Source organism: Ovis canadensis, chromosome 20, assembly GCF_042477335.2.
Source record: "Ovis canadensis isolate MfBH-ARS-UI-01 breed Bighorn chromosome 20, ARS-UI_OviCan_v2, whole genome shotgun sequence".
Classification (NCBI taxonomy): domain Eukaryota; kingdom Metazoa; phylum Chordata; class Mammalia; order Artiodactyla; family Bovidae; genus Ovis; species Ovis canadensis.
In genome coordinates, this window is record NC_091264.1 from 20,787,731 (window position 1) to 20,807,693 (window position 19,963).

At 42.3% G+C, this 19,963-nt stretch overlaps 1 protein-coding gene across 1 annotated transcript in view; it reads right to left on the bottom strand.

Moving 5' to 3' along the window:
* The window catches only part of FAM83B (family with sequence similarity 83 member B), a 101,669-nt gene extending 81,951 nt beyond the window's left edge, over positions 1 to 19,718 (bottom strand). The window contains exon 1 of the mRNA XM_069562641.1: positions 19,323 to 19,718. The gene's annotated coding sequence lies outside the window, so the exon portion shown is untranslated. The remainder of the gene's footprint in view (positions 1 to 19,322) is intronic.
* Between the last annotated feature and the right edge of the window lie 245 nt (positions 19,719 to 19,963).

The following is a 19,963-nucleotide window of genomic DNA, read 5'->3' on the forward strand; positions in this document are numbered from 1 at the left end:
CTAAATAGTGACCTTTGCAGTGTTCATTAAAGATCTCTTTTGCACATTAACACTCATTTATTAACAAAGAAATAAGGTTTTTATTTGTTTGACAGAATGAATTAATCTGATCAAAGTTTAGTTTCCTAAGGTTTAGTGAAGTGTAGTTTTCATTTCATAATTCCAGTCCATGAAGGGACAAACATCCAGTGATCATAGGAAGTCACACAGATCATCTGTAATTATTAAGAACAGGAGGCAACTGATGACTGTTCATACCAGTCCCAGGCCTCCTAAGCACTCATTTTTAAACTTTTAAAATTTAACTTTTGAATTCCTAAAACATGTGATGCTACCTGCCTATTCCATCTGGAAATCAAAATGCATAAAGTGCTTTAAAAAAAACTGGATGCTTGGGGCTGGTGCACTGAGACGACCCAGAGGGATGGTACAGGGAGGGAGGAGGGAGGGGGTTTCAGGATGGGGAACACGTGTATACCTGTGGCAGATTCATGTAGATGTATGGCAAAGCCAATACAATATTGTAAAGTAATTGACCTCCAATTAAAATAAATAAATTTATATTTTAAAAAATATACTCAATTCATTTCTGAGCTTTACCTATGCAAATATATACACTGCAAATATTTTTGAAAACTTCATTCTTGAACTATGTGTAAGCTGAGAAATCACAGAGATCAGAGGGATTATGAAAGTAAAATAAAACTAGGAGGACACATAGGAAAAGTTAATTATGAAGGTAAAAACAATTGGAAGTGAGAATAAAAGTGAAACCCTATAGGACTAATCAAGAGCAAAACCAGATACGATGCAGAAAAAACACACCACAGGAAAAATACAATAGCCGTAAGTACTGAAGTTGAGATATGATGTATAAGAGTTAAGATAAGAAATAAATACACTTGATTTGTCCTGCTGGAGAGAACTATCCTTCCACCATTGTCTAGAGATCTACTCATTTATTGCAAGAGCTGTTTACAGGGGGTATTATAAAATATGAACCATCTACATAAATGTTAATGGGAGAGAGCAAAGCAATGGCTCCTACATAAAGAGCTACTGTGGTTAAGATAGCACCTGTATTTAATTACAGACTCAATACAGCACTTTAAGAGTTCAGATGTTAAATATTCGAAGGGTTATATTTGAGGACAAAATGAATTGGGTATGCCTTTAAACACAGAAAAATTTAGCATCATTTAATTAACAACCATTAAAAACTCTTAGAAAGTATATTCTTTTCACATACTATTTCATGTATATTCTTTTCACAGGCTAGAGTTAATGAGAAAAGAAAAATAAAATCTCTCCATGATATAAAAGCTGAGGAGACTGTTTGGCTCATCTATTATTTGACTCAGTCCAGAAAAAGAGACTTGCAAAACACATGATTCAAATCCAGACCCCCAAACCACCACATACTGCATTTGCTAGCAAACTTTAGGGTCATTGTAGGAAGTATAAATTCCACAAATGAAATCTGTAAATACAAAATATATAAACAAGGTATAAAAGAATAGATTTCAATGCGTGGGCCACTCTAAAATACAGTTTGGACATTTCAATTATAAAACTAAATATATGACTAACACAAGGCAACAGCTTCACTCCTAGGGTTGATCTGAGAAATGGAAACTTACCTTCACACAAAGATTTGTACATGAATGATTACAGCAGTCTTATTTATAACAGCCCCAAGCTGGCAACAACTCAAACATCTTTTGCAGTTGAGTATTATACAAACTGTGGTACCCTCATATCTCGGAGTATTCATCAGCTATACAGTGAACTAACTTCTGATGCCTGATCAACCTCTATGAACCTCACGAAAGTATGCTGAGTTAAGAAGGCCAAACCCCAAAGACTACGATACAGACTTGCAGTTCTGCAAGATACAACCGCTGCCTGAAAGGAGGGAAACTGCGTGAAAGATAACCACCAATTTCTCTGTATTATTTCCCTCAACTTCATGCAAATCTACAATTATCTTAAAACAAATTGTGCTTACTAGCAATTTCACCTGCCTTGAATAGAAAACAAAATAAAAATAACATATAACTGGGAGGGTGAGAGCTTGTGTTCAGGGTCACACCACTAGGTTTAAAACCTGCTTCCCAAATCACAGTCAATTCCCTACATATGAACTTTTAAGTTATGAGCTTTCAAAGATGCGAATGTGTGTTCCAGCAACATCAGGGTGGGTGAAACTGCAGCTTGCCCTCTGATTGTGTTAGCTGGGTACCTAGGGTAACTTTGTTTGACTTATGAACAAATTGGACTTGCAAATGGCACTCTTGGAATGGAACTCATTTGTATGTAGGGGACTTACTGTGTTGTGAAGTTCACGGACAAGTGACCTGCGCACACAAACCTCAGTCTGTGCCTGTCACCGAATGCAAGTTTGTGTTCCTGATCCACAGTGAGGTCAAACAAACTGAAACATCGGAGTTTGGAGGAAGGTATATTGCAGGGCTCTGAACAGACAATGTGTGGTTCCTGCTCAAAAACCCTGAACTCCCTGAAATGCTTCAGCAGAGCATTTTTAAAGGCAGGTGAGGCAGAAGCATCTCAAGGAATGCATCATCTGATGCACAAATCTCTGGTTAATGGTGAGGTACCAGCGTGGTGTCACAGGGGTTAACATATCAGTCCTCAGGCTCCAATAGGTCTGGGGCTATATACTCCTGGTCATCAATTTCTTTCATTTGGTGGTGGCTTTTAGCATCTGAAAATCTTGGGAAAATACAAGATGCTGTTACAGTGGGGGGACTTCAGAGAGGTGCTCAAGCAGAAGATATGGGGAGGGGTCTGTCCCAGGAAGGCCCCATAGGTCCTGCTCAGCTACATGTTCATGACATTAAGTCATTCTAAGAAATAAATGAGGCAAATGCCTGTGAAGTATACTAGCATTCCTATTTTATATTTTAACATAATGTTACAGTATAAAGATATAAAACATTTGGTCACAAAACTCTTTTAGGATTCAAAAAAAGGCAGAATCTCTGTCATCCCATCAGCAGTGTTAACACTGTTTTGTCAACTGTAGTATTAAGCCAACAGCTAAACCTAGTCTCCACTGCTTACAGTTTCTGATCACAGAACGATCATTGGAAAGACTTCTGAAATAAGAGGTTGGTGGAAAAATGCTCCAAGGAGAAATTATAAGCTTCTTAAATAACAGATAGTCTGAGGTTATGATTAGCTCATGGGCAAACGACTGGCCCCAAATCAGGATTTTGGCTGAAAGGAATCCCAGAGAGATAAGCATTGCCAATGTTCCCAATGTCCTGTTACCAACTTCAGTCTTAGGCTGTTTCTATTCAACCAGTGCCGATGACACCACCCTTATGGCAGAAAGCAAAGAGGAACTAAAGAGCCTCTTGATGAAGGTGAAAGAGGAGCATGAAAAAGCTGGCCACAAGCTCAACATTCAAAAAATGAAGATCATGGCACCTGGTCCCATCACTTTATGACAAATAGATGCGGAAACAATGGAAACAGTGACAGACTTTATTTTGGGGGGCTACAAAATCACTGCAGATGGTGACTGCAGCCATGAAATTAAGAGACGTTTGCTCCTTGGAAGAAAAATCATGACAAACCTAGACAGTGTATTAAAAAGCAGAGAAATTACTTTGCTGACAGAGGTCCACATAGCCAAACCTATGGTTCTTCCAGTAGTCGTGTATGGATGTGAGAGCTGGACCATAAAGAAAGCTGAGCAATGAAGAATTGATGCTTTTGAGCGGTGGTGTTGGGGAAGACTCTTGAGAGTCCCTTGGACTGCAAGGAGATCAAACCAGTCATTCCTAAAGGAAATCAATCTTGAATATTCATTGAAAGGACTGATGCTGAAGCTGAAACTCCAATACTTTGGCCACCTGATGTGAAGAGCTGCCTCATTAGAAAAGACCCGGATGCTGGGAAAGATTGAAGGCGGGAGGAGAAGGGGATGACAGAGGATGAAATAGTTGGATGGCATCAGTGACTCAATGGACATGAGTTTGAGCAAGCTCAGGGAGATGGTGAAGGACCGGAAGCCTGGTGTGCTGCAGTCCATGGGATAGCAGAGATTCAGACACGACTGAGCAACTGAACAACAACAGTGCTGTCATGGATTCAACTGAGTCCTCCAAGAAAATATGTTCAAGACCTAACCCTCAGTGCCAGCATATTCTCTGCAAGACACAAGACATAGACAAATACATGGGATAACTCCAAGTGACTGAAGAGGCAGAGATCGGAATCCTAGGGATTACTGCCAACACCAGACGTAAGAGAAAGTCATGAACAGATTATCCCCTAGAGCTTCCAAGAAAACAGGGTCCCAAGGACACCAGACTATTAGCCTCTAGAACTATGAGAGAATAAACTCTATTGTTATATGCCAAAATTTGTGGTGTTTTGTTACAGCAGCCCTAGAAAGCTAACATAAACACACATAGGATTATTTTTATTTGTAAATTTTAAAAATGTCAAATAAAGGAACTTAAAAAAAAAATTTACCCTTCACAAATGATTTCAATTGGTTTTTTAGTGTGTTATTATAAAACAAGTTTTCTGACATAACTTCAACATTAGGCAAATTTCTTTAAGTGACATTTAATAGTCTTTCAAATATTGAGGGAAAAGATACTTCAAATCACTCTTTTTAGAGCGGGCATTGACTCTACGATGTGCATCAAAATGTTTGCTTATAGAAGATGAGAAAATGTTTTATAAAGGCTTGTTTCAGAACATCCTTGACTGATAAAATCGTAATCTACAGTGGACAACAGTTGAAAATAACTTAACTCTTCTTTCTTCAAATTTTTCAGTTCAGTTCAGTCGCTCAGTCATGTCCAACTCTTTGCAACCCCGTGGACTGCAGCACACCAGGCTTCTCCGTCCATCACCAACTCTGCCAAGATTATGCTTGACTTTGATTTTAAGAAATTTAAGATGACCATGAAAACATTAAAGAAGCTACTACTAAATTTAAAATTCACTATAATAATCTGCCAAGGGCAATCAAATACCTAATTGTGGCAACCCAACATACTAAGATTCTAAGCTGACTTCATAATAACACTTAGGACAAAATGGCCAATAGTGCAGGCCACAGGCTTCCACAGAGCAAGCCAAGGAATTCAAGCTCCTGTGGCACACGCTGTGTGGGTGCAGACTTGCCCACAAGCGGATATGCCCATGAGGCATACGCAGTTAGCGCGGGTGCAAATGCCTCCATACGTGGTCATCAAGAGAATCATCCATCTTATCAAACTCATGAAAAGGACAAAACTAAGCAGCTGCAACTCATTCTATAAATCCTGATGAAAATATCATTTGCTCACTATCTAATCATTTCTCAGTGTCCTTAATCTCTTTTAACTGGGGAATAGCATGGCGATCACTTGCACACCAAAATAATTCCAAGGTTTGTTTCTTATTGGCTGCTCTTCTATATACTGGCATCCCCAGTCTAAACTATAGTTCAAATGTAAGAACATAAAGACCATGACAATAAAACATAGTCATTTATTATATTTGGAAAGATTTATTGAGTAATTCCTACAGAGAAATGTGTAGGAGAAAGAATAAACACTTTACTGAGAAAGCATGTACTTAACAGTCAAACTGCAGAGAATTACTCTATGCGTGACTTAAAATGAAAGAGAAATTAAAGCAAATTACTCTTGGACCAATGTCTGACCTATTCCTAAATTGTGTTTTATTTTGATATTAGTACACCAAAAGATCCAAAGAATGGAACAAGGTAACCCTAATTCGTTGCATCTTGTGCGAAAAACGCTCCATCTCAGCCTGGTCCTGATCAATGTGTGTGACAATTATTTGTACCAATAAATAGAAAAACGTTGATACAGTTTACAGAACTGAACAACATATATGTTAGAGGACAGACTCAATATTCAAAATGATCTTACATAGTAAGATAATAAATCAATTGATTAGGATAAAACCCAATACAAAAAATTTTAAAGTTTAAGTTTACATTAAAAACTAGTTCTATAGGCACAGGATAGAGGAGGGTTGGGGGAAGATTATGTCATGAAGAATATTTGAAAAATGGAATTGTTCATCCAAAGAGAACACAAAGAGAGACATACTAGGGTAATCTTTAATTACATGAAATAGGGAAGGAGAATGATTTCAAAGGCAAACGACAAATCAGAGGTTGGTTCAGTGACCCAGAGTGCGAAAAACAGCCTAGGATTCGACTTCTGCTCTACCACATACTTGTTTTTGGTTACTGTCATTTCGTGACTCCAAACCTCATGTTCCTGTACTGATGGCAAAGGGTTTCTATAAAAGCCTTACTATCTATCTGCTACAAATGGTGAGGCAGTCATATAGGATGGATTTTACTTAGTAATAAGTCTCCAATTTTTTCTTATTTTCTGCCTGTGTACTCTCTTTCTGTATGTATTCAGGCAAAGGACACATTTTTGGACAGAGCCTTATAACATGTCACAAGTTGGGTTCTGGGGGCACACCTTTTGCTTTAAAACTCTAAGATGACATTTATATTGCCTGCTGAAAAAATTTGGAATAGATACCCACAAACTCGTGAACTTTACTTGGAAGCATGGAGGTGGTTAAGAAAGCATGTTTCACTTAGGTGTGACAAAGACCTGCCTACTAAGTCCTGTCCTGGATTCTCCTGGGTCAGCCTCCACCATTCAGCTTCATTTTATTGAAGCTAAATAAACAACATTAAACACACCCATTTTCAAATGTAAAACAAAAGAACAAAAAAGCCAAGACAGTCAGGTGTCTCTCGCTTCGGCCGGGATGCCATATGGACAACAAGCAGGCTACCAAACTACTCAAGAGCAAAATTATAACTAAAGAAAATTCATCCAAAATCAAAAGGAAACACACACATAAAAATTAGACTGCTGACAAAACCAGTACAGTATTGTAAAGTAAAATAAAGTTTAAAAAAAATGTAAAACCCATTAAAAAAAATTTGAGTGCTTGTCTTTGAGTGCTGGTGTTATGGGTGATTTCTTTAAAACTCTTTACACCTTTTTATATTTGCCAAATATTTAGTAATGAATTGGGCTTCCCTTGTGGCTCAGTTGGTAAAGAATCCACCTGCAATGCAGGAGACGTGGGTTTGATCCCTGGGTTGAGAAGATCCCTTGGAGAAGGGAAAGGCTACCCACTCCAGTATTCTGGCCTGGAGAATTCCATGGACTGTATAGTCCATGGGGTCACAGAATTGGACATGACTGAGTGACTTTCACTTTTTTAACAATGAATATATGGGATTCCCTGGTGGCCCAGATGGTAAAGAATCTGCCTGCAATGCAGGAGACTGGGTTTGATACCTGGGTCAGGAAGATATCCTAGAGAAGGATATGGCTATCCACTCCAGTATTCTTGTTGGAGAATCCCATGAACAAAGGAGCCTGGTGGGCTACAATCCACTGGGTCGCAAAAAGTCGGACACAACTGAGCAACTAACACACTTTTATCAATGAATATATGTTGTTCACACTAGGGAAGAGGCTGTTCCCACTGGGGAAAAAGAAAGTTGATAAAACAATTATTCCCACAGTTAATTTTAACTTTAGAAAATTCTCTTCTTTTACATTCATGTACTAAGTTGACTGTAATAGGTAATTCAAAACACTGCATATAAAACAGTCTAATAACTATTATAAAGCAACACATGAACAGGTACAAAACATGCAGAAAATAAAGCTACATTGTTACAGGGGCCATAAAGGAAACAAAATGAAAATAACTACATGTGGTTAATGAGGTCTTAAGTAAGTAGCTCAGGGAGACAGATGCAGCGTCATCCCCAGCTCTCAGGGGGTCAGGACCAAGGCCAGGGCAAGGGGCAACCACAGCACTGCCAGCACCGAGCATCTTACGTGGTGCATCAAGTAAAGGCCTTGTTCTCTACCTCTTTCCTGAGGCTAGGAGCCTGCGAAGGAGGAGACTGTGTCTGTTTAGCACACTCATCAGTGATCAGGATGGACACAACTGTTCAATAACCAATTAACCACATATTACCTTAAAAACTCAAAGTAACAGAATTAGAGTTGATTAAAGTGGGGTTAGTGCCAAGGCAGTAGACATAAAGAGACAAGGGTTTGATTCCTGGGTCGGGAAGATCCCCTGGAGAAGAAAATTGTAACCCACTCGGTATTCTTGTCTGGAGAATCCCATGGACAGAGGAGCCTGGCGGGCTACCATCCATGGGATCACAAAGAGTCAGACAGGACTGAAGGGACTTAGCACGCATGAGAAGTGTGATAGGCCCCAAGATACTGAAGAATAATTTTTTTAAAATGCTAAAACCTCTGCATAATGTTTGGGCTTCTCAGGTGTGTGCATGAAGTGTGAAAGTCACTCAGGCGTGTCCAAAACTTTGCGACCCCATAGCCTATACAGTCCAGGCCAGGATACTGGGGTGGGTAGCCTTCCCTTCTCCAGGGGATCTTCCCATCCCAGAGATGAAACCCAGGTCTCCCTCACTGCAGGTGGACTTTTTACCAGTTGAGCCATAAGGGAAGCCCAGGAATACTGAAGTCGGGCTTCCTAGGTGCGTTGGGCTTCCCAGGTGCCTAGTGGTAAAGAATCTGTCTATGGTGTAGGAGATCCACGAAATGTGAGTTCGATCCCTGGGTTAGGAAGATCCTCTGTAGGAGGGTGTGGAAACAACTCCAGTACTCTTGCTGGGATAATCCCATAGACAGAGGAGCCTGGCTCCAGGCCATGGGGTTACAAAGAGTCAGACATGACTGAAGTGACTAAGCACTCACACACGCATGTGCAGAACTTGAAAGGTGTAAGCACCTACTTGTTTCTGCTAAGTGGAGCTTAGTTTTTCGGTAATACAAATTATTGCCCTTTTGTAAAGCACTTTAAGAGAATAATCAGAAATCCAATGAGTACTATAAAAGCTCTTAGATAAATCCATGCTATCAAAAAAAAATTAATTTCAAATGAGCACTTTATCAGGAGTATGGAGATGTTACTGTGTCACTGGAGATTCTCCCTAAAATTTGTATTTTAAAACGTTTAATCGTTAAAGTCATTCTGAGAAATGACTTCTCTGCACTTCACCTTAACAAAATAAAGTTCTTAGTCTTGCATTTTTCAACAGAAATAGTAATACCAATTAGCTGTAAAGCATGACTCATTTCCCTGTGTCATTAATGTCAGTTCTATTATTAAAGAGATTTATTTCAGCAGGAAGAAAGGATTCATTGGGTGTTTAAATGAATTATGATTATAGATGTTTGGTATATCATTAACATGAAACTGGAGTAAACCATATATTCCTGAGCAGCCGTGAGAAGCTTCAAAGTCTATATTTCTTTTGACAACTTGATAAAGCACCGCACAGTGAAGCTTCAGTTGATCCCACAAGTTACCCTGATACAAACCCAGATTATGGTTTCAAGAAGTATGTAAATCTCTCTGTTCTAAAGGCAGGCAAAACTTGCAATAGGACCAGGATCTCCTTGTATCTTGAGAACTGCTAGAGTGTTAGGGGAAGTGATTTTTATAGTGACAGTTGTTAGAGCCAACAATATAGAAAAAACACAGCTGAGATATCCTCCGTGCTGGGTTCCAGGACAGCAGCTGAAAATTACCTTCAAATGTCATCAAGGCCCATTTTTCCATTTCTTGGCTTGAACTTGAGAACTATACTCATCTCCGTCCTCAACCGTCTCTGTCAACACTCTCCCAGGAACCTTACAGGTTAGACACACCCTGTGTCCACAGGTGACAGGTGAATCCCAGACCTGACTGCTCCCTTAGGCTCCAGATCCATATAGTCAATCGGTTCCGACATCTTCCCTGGGTACCTTTCTTTCTTTACCTTTAACATTATGAGTTCATTCCCATCTTAGGATCTTCACACTAGTTGTTCATCTACCTGGAACACCCCTTCTTTTCACTCCTTTATGTCACCACTTTACAGAAGTCTTCCAGACTGCTGATTAAAAAAAACAAAACAAAACAAAACAAAAAAAAACACCCTGTCCCTGCCTGCCATGCTTAATTCTCTTACCTGGTTTTATTTAACCTATATCATTTACCATGCTGTAAAATAGCCAAGGCATTTATTTACATGTCACGGCCTGTATCCCCCTCACTAGAATGGAAACCCCTCCAAGGCCAACACACAGTATTCTAATTTACCAGTGCCCATACCATACTGGTTAGTACATATCCCCACTGTTTTGGATAGGCCTCACGTCTCATGTTCTCCTCTCGTGTTTTATTCTCTCTGTGAAATCACAAAGGAGAAATATCTAAGGATCCATCTCTGTGCCTCCACCCATCCATCCACCCATCCATCCACCCATCCACCCATCCATCCATCCATCCACCCATCCATCCATCTATCCACCCATCCATCTGCTCATCTCTTTGCCTTGCCTTTCCTCTCACTTCACAACACCCATCTACAGTTCCCTGATCCCACAGGAAGTGGGGTTCAGGATCTTTCAACCTCAGTTTCTGAACTTTAGCAGAATTTATAACAAAGACTTGATATATTTAGCCCAGGGCACTGCAAGCAGCAAGGGCCACATGGAGAGGAAGGTTGAACATGTGTTAAATGCATTCCTGGCCCACCTTTGAGTCTATTTAAGGTAATAAAAGGTCAATCATGGTTCACATTGACATTTGCAGAAGAACAGGTGCTGTAGGAAAACATAATAATCTTGTGCCCCAACGTGAACTATAAGAGGCTTTCCAAACACATCAGTAAAAACAGTGTACTTAACCAATGGAAACTTCTAAATACAATGCCTTGAGAAAATGTATTTTGTGAAGGTATGTTGGGAACAGCCATTGAAATTGAAGGTGTTATAAATATTTAGCACAAAAAAATAATCTTGGACTGTTAGAAAGTAAACATTTAAAACCATGTGAAGATGATGTGGATACTATACAAACTGACACATACTTATTTCATTAAAACACTAAAAAATGGTAATAATATATCTAGCTCAGAAAAATATTAGTTTCAATTTGTATAAAGAGCCATAAAAAAAAAATCAGAACATCTCAAACAATACCAACATCTAGCAGTCTTTTATTTGTCTTTTCCCTCGGGAGTCACTTTTAGTCAAGCCTTCCTAGATATCACAGTTGAAGTAGAGTATTCCTCTTTTATTTCCTCCCAGAAATCCCTGCCAAAAAATGTGACTGGAAAAAGAGCCCGTGCTAAATCAGCCCTTTTATTATTTTCTCCATAAGTTTCTTCACTGGCTCCTTTCGCTTGTTTATAAAACACATGCACACAAAGAAATCAATCAATGAGGTCTAAATAAGTACATTTCTTAAATGTGTAAAATGCTGCTAGAATGTATAATAGACCCTAGGTCTTAAGGATTCCACAGGAACAGTAACCTCTGTTCCCCGTAACCTCTCTCCATAAGTGTAGGAGGGTGTAACAAAAGGCAATACCTACAGCAATGTACACTTCTAAGTGGAAGGAACTTAGCACCGTTCTGAAGGTGTGTTATCATCGGTTACATTAGCAAAACCTATCTTCTGTTTGCTTCAGGGCTGTGTGTGTGTGTGTGTGTGTGTGTGTGTGTGCTAGTCGCTCAGTTGTGTCCGACTCTGCAACGCCATGGACTGTAGCCGGCCAGGCTCCTCTGCCCATGGATTCTCCAGGCAAGAATACTGGAGTGGGTAGCCATTCTCTTCTCCAGGGGATCTTCCTGACCCAGGGATCGAACCCAGGTCTCCTGCATTACAGACAGATTCTTTACTATCTGAGCCACCAGGCAAGCCTCAGTTGCAACCATCCTTTATACAAACCAAGAAAGTAATTCATGTCTCTGCAAAGGGCATGATTTTTCTCCTTTTTTGGCTGAGTCATATTCCATTGTATAAATGTACCACGTCATCTTTATCCATTCCTCTGTCTATGGACATCTACACTGTTCCCATGTCCTGGCTATTGTAAACAGTGCTGCAAGGAACACTGAGGTGCATGTATCTTTTGGAATTATGGTTTTAGCCAGGTATAGGATGACACAAAGTGGGGGAAAAGGAGGGTTGGATAAATCGGGAGATTGGAAATTGACATAAACACACTGCTATAAATAAAATAGATAACCAATGAGTAGCATGTATAGCACAGAGATGGGGAAAGAAGAAGGTACAATATATTTGCAGGACATATGTTAAGTTAACCTGAAAAATGCATTCCAATATTCATTAGATGCTGACAAATACTGTTTGACTCCAGTTATAAACCAGATAACTAGAACAGTGAAATTCATAGAGTCAGAAAGTACACCGGTAGATGTCAGGAGATGAGGGATGGGGGGAGGAAGGGGGACGGGGAATGGGCAGTTAGTGTTTAATGCGGACAGAGTCTCAGTTTAGAAAGGTGAAAAATTCATGACATGGATGATGGTGAGAGCTGCACACAACAATATGAGTATACTTAGTGCCACTGAACCATACAGCTAAATATGGTTAAAACAGTGTGCTTTATATTATGTGACTTTTTACCATAATCAAAAACATTAAAAGTCATTCATGTGAAATGTAAACAAAATAAACTGTTTGGGTCTCCCTCAAATAATGTTATTATTATGCAATGATATTAAAATCAAAGATAACAATTTGTTTCTTTAACTTGATTCATTAATGATTTTATCAAGTCACATATTCCACATGTGATATCTTACTCAGGATGGTCAAGGGTTCTTGTGCCAAATTTCTGAGGAATAGTATTCAGGATCCAATGGTTTTGAAGAGAGTTTATCTCTTTTCCATTTAGGTTTCTTATCCTAACTCTACTATGTACAAGATGTAACCTGCTAGATGGGAGTAAATCTATTCTATAAACACAACACAGTAGGTAAAATAGTGTGAAGACACTGTCTTAATAATAGGCTCTGAATTAGGCCTTTGAGGATGGACCAGATGCGACTGATTTTTCAGGAATACCTTTAGATATGAGTGTACAAGAAGTGGCCAGCTACACAAACAAATGCTTTTGTAACAAAGCAATGTTTGTGTCACTTTCGATATCTAGAGGCTGATGCTTTTTGCCTGGCATTAACAGACATGGAAATTGTAGACATAGGGCACACTTTTAATTTTCTTTTGTATCATTTTCCTGATAGATTTTTTTTTTAAAAAGAAAGATTCAATTACATGTATAAGTGGTTCCCTCCTTAGTTCTTTTGCCCTGTGAACTTCTCTGCATTAGACACCAACACTCAAAGTAACTCTTCTGTGACAAATCCAGGCTTTAATCCATCCATTAATATTTCAATTTCCTTCCCAGTAAGGCTGTCAGCACGCCAATATGCCGTTTCAATAGCATCATCACCTTCTTTTTATTGTCTTATTTGCACTCTATTTGAATATTTTATTCCAACTTGAACTCATTTTATAAGTTTATGAAAAACAGAAAAATGAAAGTCTCCATGGTAGTGGCAAAACGCTTATCTAGTAGGCGGAATGCAATCAAGCCAAAGATGGAGTTATTAGGTCTGCCAAATGAGGCAAATCTTTAGTTTTAAGATGGTCATTGTACATGTATTCCACTGGGAAGGAAAAGGACAAAATTTCTAAATGCATAAAAATGCTATAAATGTATTGTTAAACACTGTATTTAATATTAAAGTATAAATGGAAATTTTATTTATAACATATATTGGCTGCTAGAGAATAAAATTCCCCTTAGAATTTATATTTTTAATATAATTTTATTTTACAGAGTTTTAGAAACATATAATGTGGACGAGTAGAGACTTGAAATGATGGAGAAAGATGACAGATGGAAACGAAGAAAGATTTTAAACAGGTGAACAAAAGCCATTATGTTATTGAACCCTCAAATAAAAGCGATCACAGAGAATTTCAGAGCAGAATGACACACACCAGTGATCAACTATTCAAGCCCTTCATGACATCCCTAGAAAACTGGAGAGGCCAAGAGAATTTAAATCCTCTGGCCAAAATCACCACTAACTCAGGTCTGATAATGTCCAAGTTCACAAATTGTTAGTGAACATACACAGTATCTGCTGGGATCTTCAGAGAGCATGAAGGGAATACTAACACACAAACAGAACCAGGGATTGGGCGTGCAGGGCAGAGAAAAGGTGAAAGGTGAGGTGACGAAAGAAGGGAAGAGGAAGGAAAGAGAGAGGCACAAAGAAAGAAAGAGAAGGCCGAGGCAAAGAAAGACGGGGGCAAGGAGGAGCAGTAAGGGGCAGAGAGGGGTCAGAAATGCTAAGAGAGGACAGAAACGGTAAAGGGCAGTAGGAGACTAGAGAGCAAGGGAGGGCTGAGATTGAAAGAAAAATTAAAAATTAAAAAGGGCATCTTTGGGGAATGCTGTCAACAGTTCCTTACTTTAAAAAACACCTTAACTTTATTTTACTCTTCTCAAACACTTCAGAAGTTACATTTATTTGAGAAAAATGTCGATTAAAAACAAAAATCAGGAAACAGCTGTTGAATGAGTCAGGTGAGACTGAGCATTTAGAGGAGCTCGCTGTTTATAGTGAAGCCATCACCACTGTGCATATATACAGACGACAGTCAGACGCCCTACGGTGAGCAATTCTATCATGGCTATTGAGGCGGAAGATGTCGCGTCTTAGTGCCCTGAAAACTGCCTTTTCTTCCCCAAGTGAGTAATGCTTATACAATCTGAGAAGCAATGTAATAATAAACAGAGATCTAAAACTCTCTGAAATGAAAGCTGGATAACAGAAGTGGAAATAATGAGGTTCCAGTCACACTCTGGGGAGACCTTAGCTAATGTTATCTTATTGAACCCTCAAATAGAGATCACAGAGAATTTCAGAGCAGAATGACACACACCAGTGATCAACTATTCAAGCCCTTCATGACATCACTGAAAAACTTGAGAGGCCAAGAGAATTTAAATCCTCTGGCCAAAATCACCACTAACTCAGGTCTGATAATGTCCAAGTTCACAAATTATTAGTGAACATATACAGTATCTGCTGGGATCTTCAGAGAGCATGAAGGGAATACTAAGTAAAGGAACCTGATCCATTAATATCTGTTTGTACTTATTATTAGGTTCATAACAATGAACTTCCTGAGAGCCAAGAACAATGTTAACCCCATATTCCCAGAGCAGAACACATTGGTGAGGGCATCATAGCCAATATATGTATGTTTAATGAATCGATAGGGCACAAGTCCGAACAGGAACTAAAGAGCCTCCAGATGAGGGTGAAAGAGGAGAGTGAAAAAGATGGCTTGAAACTCAACATTCAAGAAACTAAGATCATGGCATCCAGCCCCATCCCTTTATGGCAAAGAGAATGGGAAATATGGAAACAGTGGCAGATTTTCTTTTCTTAGACTCCAAAATCACTGCAGATGGTGACTGCAGTCATGAAATTAAAAGACGCTTGCTCCCTGGAAGAAAAACTATGACCAACCTAGACAGCAAATTAAAAAGCAGAGACATCACTTTGCCTTCAAAGGTCCGTGTAGTCAGAGCTATGGTTTTTCCAATAGTCGTGTATGGATGTGAGAGTTCGACCATAAAGAAGGCTGAGCACCAAAGAATTGATACTTTTGAACTGTGATGTTGAAGAAGACTCTCGAGAGTCCCTTGAACTGCAAGGTGATCAAACCAGTCAATTCTAAAGGAGCTCAACCCTGAAGATCCATTGGCAGGATGGATGCTAAAGCTGAAGTTCCAATTCTTTGGCCACTTTATGCAAAGAGCTGACTCACTGGAAAAGACCCTGATGCTTGGAAAGTCTGAAGGCAAAAGGAGAAGGGGGTGGCAAAAGATGAGATGGTTGGATGGCATCACTGACTCAATGGACATGAATTTGAGCAAACTCTAGGACATAGTGGAGGACAGGTGTGCTACGCGGTCTATGGGGTCATAAAGAATCGAACACAACTTAGAAAATGAACAACAGGGTCACAGAAGCACAGAATTATAACCTTTACACATCATGAGTGCAGAACTTTGTATTAGATTCTTTAAAACATGCTGCTCAGACTTCCCTGGTGGCCCAGTGGTTAAGAATCCACCTTGTTATGTAGGGACGCGAGTTTGATCCCGGGTCAGAGGACTAAGATCGCACATGCCACGGAGTAACTAAGCCCTCGCGCCACAGTTAGTGAGCCCCACACCTAGAGAGTCTGTACGTGTCAACGAAGGATCCCACATGATGCAACAAAGATCCTGTGTACTTCAACTGAGGCCCACAGCAGCCAAAGAAGGAGTCATGTCAATGTATGGCAAAACCAATATAGTATTGTAAAGTAAAATAAAGTAAAAATTTTAAAAAAAATTTTTAATAAAAAAAAAGAAAAAAATTTAAATATAGGCTGCTGCCAGAAACATGGAGGTTACACCAGACCCTACGCCAGTCCTTGAGAGACTGCCCACTACCACCGTACCTACACCAAGGATGGGCTCAGCCTACAAATTATTTGACACATAGCTCAGAAGATGAATGGCCTGTGCCTCTAGGGGACATCTGGCCTCACTCTTAAGGACAGTGTGAAAAATAAAACACAAACTGGGTAGTAATTAGATGTCCCCCGAGGAAAAGGTTCCTTGTATTAGCCACGATCATGTGACTCAAACAAGTCCCAAAGTAGATGTGTCCAGCAGGTGAATATCCCCTATCTTTGGATCATCTCTCCAGCCCAGGTGCATTTTCCTCACAGCATCCAGCTGCCCAAAACATCTTTTGCCTCTCTCAACCCCTGTCCCTAACCTCTTACATACGCTAGCCTCTCAACTCCTCAAAAACCCTCCTTTCCTAATGGAAGTTAACTGGCTCCCCTTCACATTCACTCCATGCATCCCCTTTCCACCATTCCCCACCTTCAGGGTCAGCCACTCAGAGTGCTCATCTCCCAGCTGGCAGACGCATATTCCCTTTGGAGCCCGGCTCTACTTTGCAGGCTGGTAGGAAGGAAGAGTCACCTGAAGGCTCCGGCATGTTTGCTCAGAGAAATGTTGGTGGATTTAATTCTTGATGAAGCATAGGTGTTATCTGTATAAAATTTAACCCATGGTATCCTTAAAATCCATCATTTAGAATTGTGTTTCCATGGAGGTGGCAGTGGCAGGCGGGGGGCGGGGGGTGCATTCTGATCTTCAATAAATTCACCAACAAAGTCCTAAAATACCTCTCACTTCCAAGTTAGAAATAATTAAACAATCAAAAGTATATTTAAAACACTGTGTTTTGCAGACTCTGTGAAATTGTGAAACATCCCTGGAACACTTACATTTGGCAAGTTACAGGGGGAGAGACATGAACTTACCTAACTAGCTACACAAGGACAACTTGTAAGTTTACAAATAATTAGTTAAATTAAGCCAAGTGTGGGCCTTTTCAAAAGGTCTCCTCCCACCAGATTTATATTATAGAAGAGGCCTGATTTACTGGAATCACATTTTCACCACAAGGTTCTCCAAACTCGAAGGATCCTTCCTTTCCCAGCCTGGAAACTCACAGTTGTGTGATGCCAGTGGACAGGAAGCAGGAGGTGAGTTGTTACAGGGTGACTAAGTCACGATCAAGAAAAGCTCCACCACAAACTGTAAGGAGTATGGTAGCAGGAGGGGATATAATAGAAAGAATAATAAATTAGCTAACCCATCCCAAAGAGTTTAGTCAGTTATGGTTAAAGCAACAACCTCCAAAGAGTGATCACAAAACACATCACTGAGTCAGCAGCAAGAGGTGTGGTTTGTCTTCCTGTGTGCAATCCCTTTCTGCAGTTGTTCAATGGGTGATGCTTCCCACAATACATCCTGAGCATCTGGGGTCTAGAATGCGCCAACTCGAAAGGCAGGATCCACCCCGCCCCTGAGGCAGGCTCTGCTGGGTGCAGCCAGCATCCTTCACAGGTGTGTATACCACTTGCACAGTAAACTCAAAACCAAGGGGCGCAATTTTGACTGGAAGGTGTGTGGGGGCCTCTATCACTCCGGGAACAGTAGGAAGACAGGGAGAAATCAAACAAAACCAAGGACCCCAGCCCACCCCTACCCGATCTGGTTTCACACCACTCCCCCTTCTTTGGTTATTCTGAAAGACCAAAAAGACCAGCTTTCTCTTTCCTCACTGTTTCCTATCCTAATTCTTGTCAAGTCTGATTCAGCATCAATCATGGACTTCCCTGGGGCTCTGCCTGTATTGGGGATGAGACAGGGGAGAGGTAACCTGGCAGAAGAATCTCCAGGGGAATCTGGAAAGGAGCCCTGGGACATCCAGCCTCTACCCGACTACTGGCCACCAGCACGGCTCTTTTCTACTGTTCTGGCCTCCTTGGCTGTTGAAGTGAAGTGAAGTGAAAGTTGCTCAGTCGTGTCCGACTCTTTGCAACCTCGTGGACTATACAGTCCAGGCCAGAATACTGGAGTGGGTAACCTTTCCCTTCTCCAGGGGATCTTCCTGACCCAGGGATCGAACCCAGGGTCTCCCACATTGCGGGGCAGATTCTTTACCAGCTGAGCCACCAGGGAAGCCCTTAACTCCACTTTAGAGCCGCATCCCTCTGGGCACAGTCACCAGGCAGACCTGTGCTCCCGACCGCCAGCCTCTTCCCTCATAAAGCACTATTGTCTCACCCGTAATTCCAACGACTGACACACAAGTTACCTGCCTCCTCACCACCCCCATCCCCCATGGAGGTACTAATTCTCCCAACAGGACACAAAGAACAGGCCTAACGTCTCCATGCGACTCGCCAGCAGTAATCGCCTCTCCTCTGAAGGCCACCAGCACCCGCAGCAGCTCTTCTCAGAATCTGATAGGAAGCAAAAGGACCCGGCGAGCTTGCCAAGGTCACAGACCTAGGGGCCGGGAAACTCAACGTTTCTCAAGTCTGGACCCTTCTGAGAGCAGAAGCGGGGCCCACATAAACGGGAGAGGGTGTCCAGGCAAACTTGGATTTTCCTTTTTGAGCTCGGTTTCCCACGCGGGATCTGAAGTACGCCCACGGGCGGTCCAGCCGCGGCTCCCGCACACGCGCCCCTCTGGGAACCCCCGCGCCGTGGACCCCGGAGCAACGAGGAAACGGGATCCAAAGCCCACTGCAGGCGGCGCGGGTCCCTGGGGCGGCCGAACGCGGCCCGCCAGAGACGGAACTTTGCAAACTTCCTAACCCGCGCGCCCAGGAAAGAAAAGCAGAGAAAGGCGAGGACCCGACTCTGCACGCCCGTGACCGTCCGATCCGGCGCGCGCGCCCCCCCCCCTCCCGGCCGCCCGGGGGTGCCGGCGGTCCCCGCCCCCGTCGTCGCCCGGCACCCTCCAGGGAGGGTCGGGAGCAAGGACCCCACTCACCGCCGGGAGCGCCCCGCGCCGTGCACAGCCGCGCCCGCGCCGAAGGTTCGCGTCCCAGGAGGCCGAGGGCGCAGGAGGCGGGGAGTCACCTGCGCGTCGGGCGGCGGAGGGCAGCGCGGGCCCGCCCGGGCCGCGCCTCCGGGCCCAGGTGCCGCGCCGGCGAGGGCGGGGTGGGGACGGGTTGCAACAGGCCCCGCGCCGGGTCGCACCGCAGCGCGCGCAGCTGGCCAGCGGCCCGGAACCTGTCCGAACTCAGACATCCAGCCCTCGGCCGGCAAAGTAGAAAACCCTTCTTTTTCCTTGCGCCCTCGGGGCTACCCAGCCTCTAGAGGTCCCGGCATCTGGCCCCGGGTGAGCCCGGAGGCCGGCGGCGCTCACCTGGCCGGGGGTGGGCGCGCAGGGCGGCGGCCGGCCCCCCTCCCCGGTGCGCTCCCGACTCAGGAATGCGGCGGGGGCGGCGCGGTGGGAGCCGGGCTGGGACCACCCCCGGGGACCCGGCGGACTCGGCTCCCCGGAGATAATTCCTATCAGGAGCTGGCCTTTCAGACCCTACCCCGCCGCCCGCCCGAGTGTGTCCGGACTTGGAGGAGAGCAGGCAGTAGAAAGGTGTCAGACAAAGTGCTTGTGAAGTCACCTTTTTG